This window comes from Rhinatrema bivittatum, chromosome 8 (assembly GCF_901001135.1).
Source record: "Rhinatrema bivittatum chromosome 8, aRhiBiv1.1, whole genome shotgun sequence".
NCBI classification, from domain to species: Eukaryota; Metazoa; Chordata; class Amphibia; order Gymnophiona; family Rhinatrematidae; genus Rhinatrema; species Rhinatrema bivittatum.
Window position 1 is genome coordinate 9,914,080 of NC_042622.1, and position 7,340 is coordinate 9,921,419.

A 7,340-nucleotide genomic window follows, 5' to 3' on the forward strand; every position below is an offset into this window, starting at 1 on the left:
AGTGTGAAGAATGTGTGTTTGGGAGAAAGAGAAGGAAGAGTGTGAAGAATGTGTGTTTGGGAGAGAGAGAAGGAAGAGTGTAAAGAATGTTTGGGAGAGACAGAAGGAAGAGTGTGAAGAATGTGTGTTTGGGAGAGATAGAAGGAAGAGTGTGAAGAATGTGTGGGAGAGAAAGAAGGAAGAGTGTGAAGAATGTATTTGGGAGAGAGAAGGAAGAGTGTAAAGGATGTTTGGGAGAGAGGAAGGAAGAGTGTAAAGAATGTTTGTTTTGGAGAGAAGGAAGAGTGTGAAGAATGTTTGGGAGAAAGAGAAGGAAGAGTGTGAAGAATGTGTGTTTGGGAGAGAGAGAAGGAAGAGTGTAAAGAATGTTTGGGAGAGACAGAAGGAAGAGTGTGAAGAATGTGTGTTTGGGAGAGAGAGAAGGAAGAGTGTAAAGAATGTGTGGGAGAGAAAGAAGGAAGAGTGTGAAGAATGTATTTGGGAGAGAGAAGGAAGAGTGTAAAGGATGTTTGGGAGAGAGGAAGGAAGAGTGTAAAGAATGTTTGTTTTGGAGAGAAGGAAGAGTGTGAAGAATGTTTGGGGAAAAGAGAAGGAAGAGTGTGAAGAATGTGTGTTTGGGAGAGAGAGAAGGAAGAGTGTAAAGAATGTTTGGGAGAGACAGAAGGAAGAGTGTGAAGAATGTGTGTTTGGGAGAGAGAGAAGGAAGAGTGTAAAGAATGTGTGGGAGAGAAAGAAGGAAGAGTGTGAAGAATGTATTTGGGAGAGAGAAGGAAGAGTGTAAAGGATGTTTGGGAGAGAGGAAGGAAGAGTGTAAAGAATGTTTGTTTTGGAGAGAAGGAAGAGTGTGAAGAATGTTTGGGAGAAAGAGAAGGAAGAGTGTGAAGAATGTGTGTTTGGGAGAGAGAGAAGGAAGAGTATAAAGAATGTTTGAGAGGAAGGAAGAGTGTGAAGAATATGTGTTTGGGAGAGAGAGAAGGAAGATCCTGAAAAATGTGTGTTTGGGGGAGTGGAAGGAAGAGTGTGAAGATTGTTTGGGAGAGAGAGAAGGAAGAGTGTGAAGAATGTGTGTTTAGGAGAGAGAGAAGGAAGAGTGTGAAGAATATTTGGGAGAGAGAGAAGGAAGAGTGTGAAGAATGTGTGTTTGGGAGAGAGAAAGGAAGAGTGTGAAGAATGTGTGTTTGGAGAGAGAGAAGGAAGAGTGTAAAGGATGTTTGGGAGAGAGGATGGAAGAGTGTAAAGATTGTGTGTTTGGGAGAGAGGAAGGAAGAGTGTGAAGAATGTGTGTTTGGGAGAGATAGAAAGAAGATTGTGAAGAATGTGTGTTTGGAGAGAGAGGAAGGAAGAGTGTGAGGAATGTATGTTTAGGAGAGAGAAGGAAGAGTGTGAAGAATGTGTGTTTGGGAGAGACAGAAAGAAGAGTGTGAAGAATGTGTGTTTGGGAGAGAGAGAAGTAAGAGTGTAAAGGATGTTTGGGGAGAGATGAGGGAAGAGTGTGAAGAATGTGTGTTTGGGAGAGAGAGAAGGAAGAGTGTGAAGAATGTGTGTTTGGGAGAGAGAGAAGGAAGAGTGTAAAGAATGTTTGGGAGAGAGAGAAGGAAGAGTGTAAAGAATGTGTGTTTTGGAGAGAGGAACGAAGAGTGTGAAGAATATGTGTTTGGGAGAGGGAGAAGGAAGAGTGTGAAGAATGTGTGTTTGGGAGAGACAGAAAGAAGAGTGTGAAGAATATGTGTTTGGGAGAGGGAGAAGGAAGAGTGTGAAGAATGAGTGTTTGGGAGGGATAGAAAGAAGAGTGTGAAGAATGTGTGTTTGGAGAGAGATAAGGAAGAGTGTAAAGGATGTTTGGGAGAGAGGAGGGAAGAGTGTAAAGATTGTGTGTTTGGGAGAGAGGAAGGAAGAGTGTGAAGAATGTGTGTTTGGGAGAGATAGAAAGAAGAGTGTGAAGAATGTGTGTTTGGAGAGAGAGGAAGGAAGAGTGTGAGGAATGTATGTTTAGGAGAGAGAAGGAAGAGTGTGAAGAATATGTGTTTGGGAGAGGGAGAAGGAAGAGTGTGAAGAATGTGTGTTTGGGAGAGACAGAAAGAAGAGTGTGAAGAATGTGTGTTTGGGAGAGAGAGAAGTAAGAGTGTAAAGGATGTTTGGGGAGAGATGAGGGAAGAGTGTGAAGAATGTGTGTTTGGGAGAGAGAGAAGGAAGAGTGTAAAGAATGTTTGGGAGAGAGAGAAGGAAGAGTGTAAAGAATGAGTGTTTGGGAGAGATGAAGGAAGAGTGTGAAGAATGTGTGTTTGGGAGAGATAGAAAGAAGAGTGTGAAGAATGTGTGTTTGGAGAGAGGAAGGAAGAGTGTGAGGAATGTGTGTTTAGGAGAGAGAAGGAAGAGTGTGAAGAATATGTGTTTGGGAGAGGGAGAAGGAAGAGTGTGAAGAATGTGTGTTTGGGAGAAAGAGAAGGAAGAGTGTGAAGAGTCTGTGTTTGGGAGAGAGAGAAGGAAGAGTGTCAAGAAAGTGTGTTTGGGAGAGAGAGAAGGAAGAGTGTGAAGAATGTTTGGGAGAGAAAGAAGGAATAGTGTGAAGAATGTGTGTTTGGGAGAGAGGAAGGAAGAGTGTCAAGAATGTTTGTTTGGGAGAGTGAGAAGGAAGAGTGTGAAGAATGTTTGCTTGGGAGAGAGAGAAGGAAGAATGTGAAGAATGTTTGGGTGAGAGAGAAGGAAGAGTGTGAAGAATGTTTGGGAGAGAGAAGGAAGAGTGTGATGAATGTGTGTTTGGGAGAGAGGAAGGAAGAGTGTGAGGAATGTGTGTTTGGGAGAGAGAAGGAAGAGTGTGAAGAATGTTTGTTTGGGAGAGAGAGAAGGAAGAGTGTGAAGATTGTGTGTTTGGGAGAGAGAGAAGGAAGAGTGTGAAGAAAGTGTGTTTGGGAGAGAGAAGGAAGAGTGTGAAGAATGTGTGTTTGGGAGAGAGGAATGAAGAGTGTGAAGAATGTTTGGGAGAGAAAGAAGGAATAGTGTGAAGAATGTGTGTTTGGGAGAGAGGAAGGAAGAGTGTCAAGAATGTTTGTTTGGGAGAGTGAGAAGGAAGAGTGTGAAGAATGTTTGCTTGGGAGAGAGAGAAGGAAGAATGTGAAGAATGTTTGGGTGAGAGAGAAGGAAGAGTGTGAAGAATGTTTGGGAGAGAGAAGGAAGAGTGTGACGAATGTGTGTTTGGGAGAGAGGAAGGAAGAGTGTGAGGAATGTGTGTTTGGGAGAGAGAAGGAAGAGTGTGAAGAATGTTTGGGAGAGAGAGAAGGAAGAGTGTGAAGAATGTTTGGGAGAAAGAGAAGGAAGAGTGTGAAGATTGTGTGTTTGGGAGAGAGAGAAGGAAGAGTGTGAAGAAAGTGTGTTTGGGAGAGAGAAGGAAGAGTGTGAAGAATGTGTGTTTGGGAGAGAGGAATGAAGAGTGTGAAGAATGTTTGGGAGAGAAAGAAGGAATAGTGTGAAGAAAATGTGTTTGGGAGAGAGGAAGGAAGAGTGTCAAGAATGTTTGTTTGGGAGAGTGAGAAGGAAGAGTGTGAAGAATGTTTGCTTGGGAGAGAGAGAAGGAAGAATGTGAAGAATGTTTGGGTGAGAGAGAAGGAAGAGTGTGAAGAATGTTTGGGAGAGAGAAGGAAGAGTGTGACGAATGTGTGTTTGGGAGAGAGAAGGAAGAGTGTGAGGAATGTGTGTTTGGGAGAGAGAAGGAAGAGTGTGAAGAATGTTTGGGAGAGAGAGAAGGAAGAGTGTGAAGAATGTTTGGGAGAGAGAGAAGGAAGAGTGTGAAGATTGTGTGTTTGGGAGAGAGAGAAGGAAGAGTGTGAAGAAAGTGTGTTTGGGAGAGAGAAGGAAGAGTGTGAAGAATGTGTGTTTGGGAGAGAGGAATGAAGAGTGTGAAGAATGTTTGGGAGAGAAAGAAGGAATAGTGTGAAGAATGTTTGTTTGGGAGAGAGGAAGGAAGAGTGTCAAGAATGTTTGCTTGGGAGAGAGAGAAGGAAGAGTGTGAAGAATGTTTGTTTGGGTGAGAGAGAAGGAAGAGTGTGAAGAATGTTTGGGAGAGAGGAAGGAAGAGTGTGAAGAATGTGTGTTTGGGAGAGAGAAGGAAGAGTGTGAAGAATGTTTGTTTGGGAGAGAGAGAAGGAAGAGTGTGAAGAATGTGTGTTTGGGAGAGAGAGAAGGAAGAGTGTGAAGAATGTTTGGGAGAGAAAAGGAATAGTTTGAAGAATGTGTGTTTGGGAGAAAGGAAGGAAGAGTGTCAAGAATGTTTGTTTGGGAGAGTGAGAAGGAAGAGTGTGAAGAATGTTTGCTTGGGAGAGAGAGAGAAGGAAGAGTGTGAAGAATGTTTGGGTGAGAGAGAAGGAAGAGTGTGAAGAATGTTTGGGAGAGATAAGGAATAGTGTGACGAATGTGTGTTTGGGAGTGAGAGAAGGAAGAGCGTGAAGAATGTGTGTTTGGGAGAGAGATGGAAGAGTGTGAAGAATGTTTGTTTGGGAGATAGAGAAGGAAGAGTGTGAAGAATGTGTGTTTGGGAGAGAGAGAAGGAAGAGTGTGAAGAATGTGTGCTTGGGAGAGAGAAGGAAGAGTGTGAAGAATGTTTGGGAGAGAGAGAAGGAACAGTGTGAAGAATGTTAGGGAGAGAAAGAACAAAGAGTGTGAAGAATGTGTGTTTGGGAGAGAGAGAAGGAAGAGTGTGAAGAATGTTTGTTTGGGAGAGAGAGAAGGAAAAGTGAAGAATGTTTGGGGAGGGAGAAAAGGAAGTGTGTGAAGAATGTGTGATTAGGAGAGAGAGAGGAAGAGTGTGAAGAATGTGTGGGAGAGAGAATGAAGAGTGTGAAGAATGTGTGTTTGGGAGAGAGAAGGAAGAGTGTGAAGAATGTGCAATTAGGAGAGAGAAGGAAGAGTGTGTAGAATGTGCGATTAGGCGAGAGAAGGAAGAGTGTGAAGAATGTGTGATTGAGAGAGAGAGAAGGTTCACACCCAGCCCTGGCCCTGCCCCTTATACAGGTCACACTGGACCCTGGCTCTGGTCTCTTCCCCCTTCCCCACCACAGACCTTTGCTTCATTGCCCCACTTCCTTTTCATCTACAAATTACAAGCACATTTCTTGTGTAGGTTAGGGCTGTAAAGTTTCTTGCTTATGAAGCATGAAGAGTTAGTTCTCTTCAAGGCTGGGGCAGGGACTGGATAACTCGAACTATTCGTTCTCGTTCCTCCTTTTATACCTGAGCACCGATACACTTATGAAACACATAACCCTCTTTCCCTGAAACTGGCTTCTGCCATTCATGAAAGCACTATAATGAACAGAATATGACATCCTTGGCTGATCTGACCCACAAAACAATTGTAAGGTTTTTGGCAGGAAACACTGGAAGTCAGGGCAAGATGAACAACCATGACCCTGTTGATCATGGCTTCCTGATGTTCAGTGGTGTGCATCCTAGGGTCACTGGCACCATGCCTCCAGAAGAAGGGATGGCTGACTGGATTAATACATGACCCTGTTGATCATGGCTTCCTGACGTTCAGTGGTGTACATCCTAGGGTCACTGGCACCATGCCTCCAGAAGAAGGGATGGCTGACTGGATTAATACATGACCCTGTTGATCATGGCTTCCTGACGTTCAGTGGTGTACATCCTAGTGTCACTGGCACCATGCCTCCAGAAGAAGGGATGGCTGACTGGATTAATACATGACCCTGGTGATCATGGCTTCCTGACGTTCAGTGGTGTGCATCCTAGGGTCACTGGCACCATGCCTCCAGAAGAAGGGATGGCTGACTGGATTAATACATGACCCTGTTGATCATGGCTTCCTGACGTTCAGTGGTGTGCATCCTAGGGTCACTGGCACCATGCCGCCAGAAGAAGGGATGGCTGACTGGATTAATACATGACCCTGTTGATCATGGCTTCCTGACGTTCAGTGGTGTGCATTCTAGGGTCACTGGCACCATGCCTCCAGAAGAAGAGATGGCTGACTGGATTAATACATGACCCTGGTGATCATGGCTTCCTGACGTTCAGTGGTGTGCATCCTAGGGTCACTGGCACCATGCCTCCAGAAGAAGGGATGGCTGACTGGATTGATACATGACCCTGGTGATCATGGCTTCCTGACGTTCAGTGGTGTACATCCTAGGGTCACTGGCACCATGCCTCCAGAAGAAGGGATGGCTGACTGGATTGATACATGACCCTGTTGATCATGGCTTCCTGACGTTCAGTGGTGTGCATCCTAGGGTCACTGGCACCATGCCTCCAGAAGAAGGGATGGCTGACTGGATTAATACATGACCCTGTTGATCATGGCTTCCTGACGTTCAGTGGTGTGCATCCTAGGGTCACTGGCACCATGCCTCCAGAAGAAGGGATGGCTGACTGGATTAATACATGACCCTGTTGATCATGGCTTCCTGACGTTCAGTGGTGTGCATCCTAGGGTCACTGGCACCATGCCTCCAGAAGAAGGGATGGCTGACTGGATTAATACATGACCCTGTTGATCATGGCTTCCTGACGTTCAGTGGTGTGCATCCTAGGGTCACTGGCACCATGCCTCCAGAAGAAGGGATGGCTGACTGGATTAATCCAGTCCATTAGCACTTTCCAACTTCTGTTAACCCTTAATGATGATGGTGCCATTATCTAACATCCAGTGGCCAATGCTCAGTCAGAGTGTGGCAGGTTCTGGGTGCAGCCCAAACAGGATTTGATTTACTGATTTTTATTTCACAAAATTGCAAGTAAAAATTGACCAACATGCGGAGTACAATAAAACTTTCAAAATCTTTCCGCAAACTAGCTTCACGGAACATCAGAAACAATTATAATAATAAAATCGATTGAAAAATTTACCGAAATGTACTCGTAATTTATTTGAAATCATTTGTAGTCCACACTTTCTCAAAATCAAGGTGGGTTACAAAAGTGCGTTCATAAATATAAACGCTTGTTTAAAATAAAATGCTTTAGGTTTCTTTCTGAACAAAAAGTAATTCTCATTCCACATCACAGAAAATTACCTTGATCCTGCAGTCTTGCCACGAATACGTTTTGTGAGGTGGAACTAGTGGCGAATTCTGCCAGATGAGTGCAACCCACAGCAGGAGACCCACGGATGTGCAAGTCACCAAGGCGATGCGTTCTCCCACTGTAACCTACCTTATATACATCGTCTGGAGGATCTTACATTTTACCCTCAGTGAAGCTCCTTTGGGTGAGGGGTAATTGATTCCCTCTATCCAGCGCCTGTAATCATTCTAGCGGCTGCGTCGTGCACTAATTGTATGATGTACAACAACATTTCTGGTGAGCCTAAGTATAGGGACTTACAA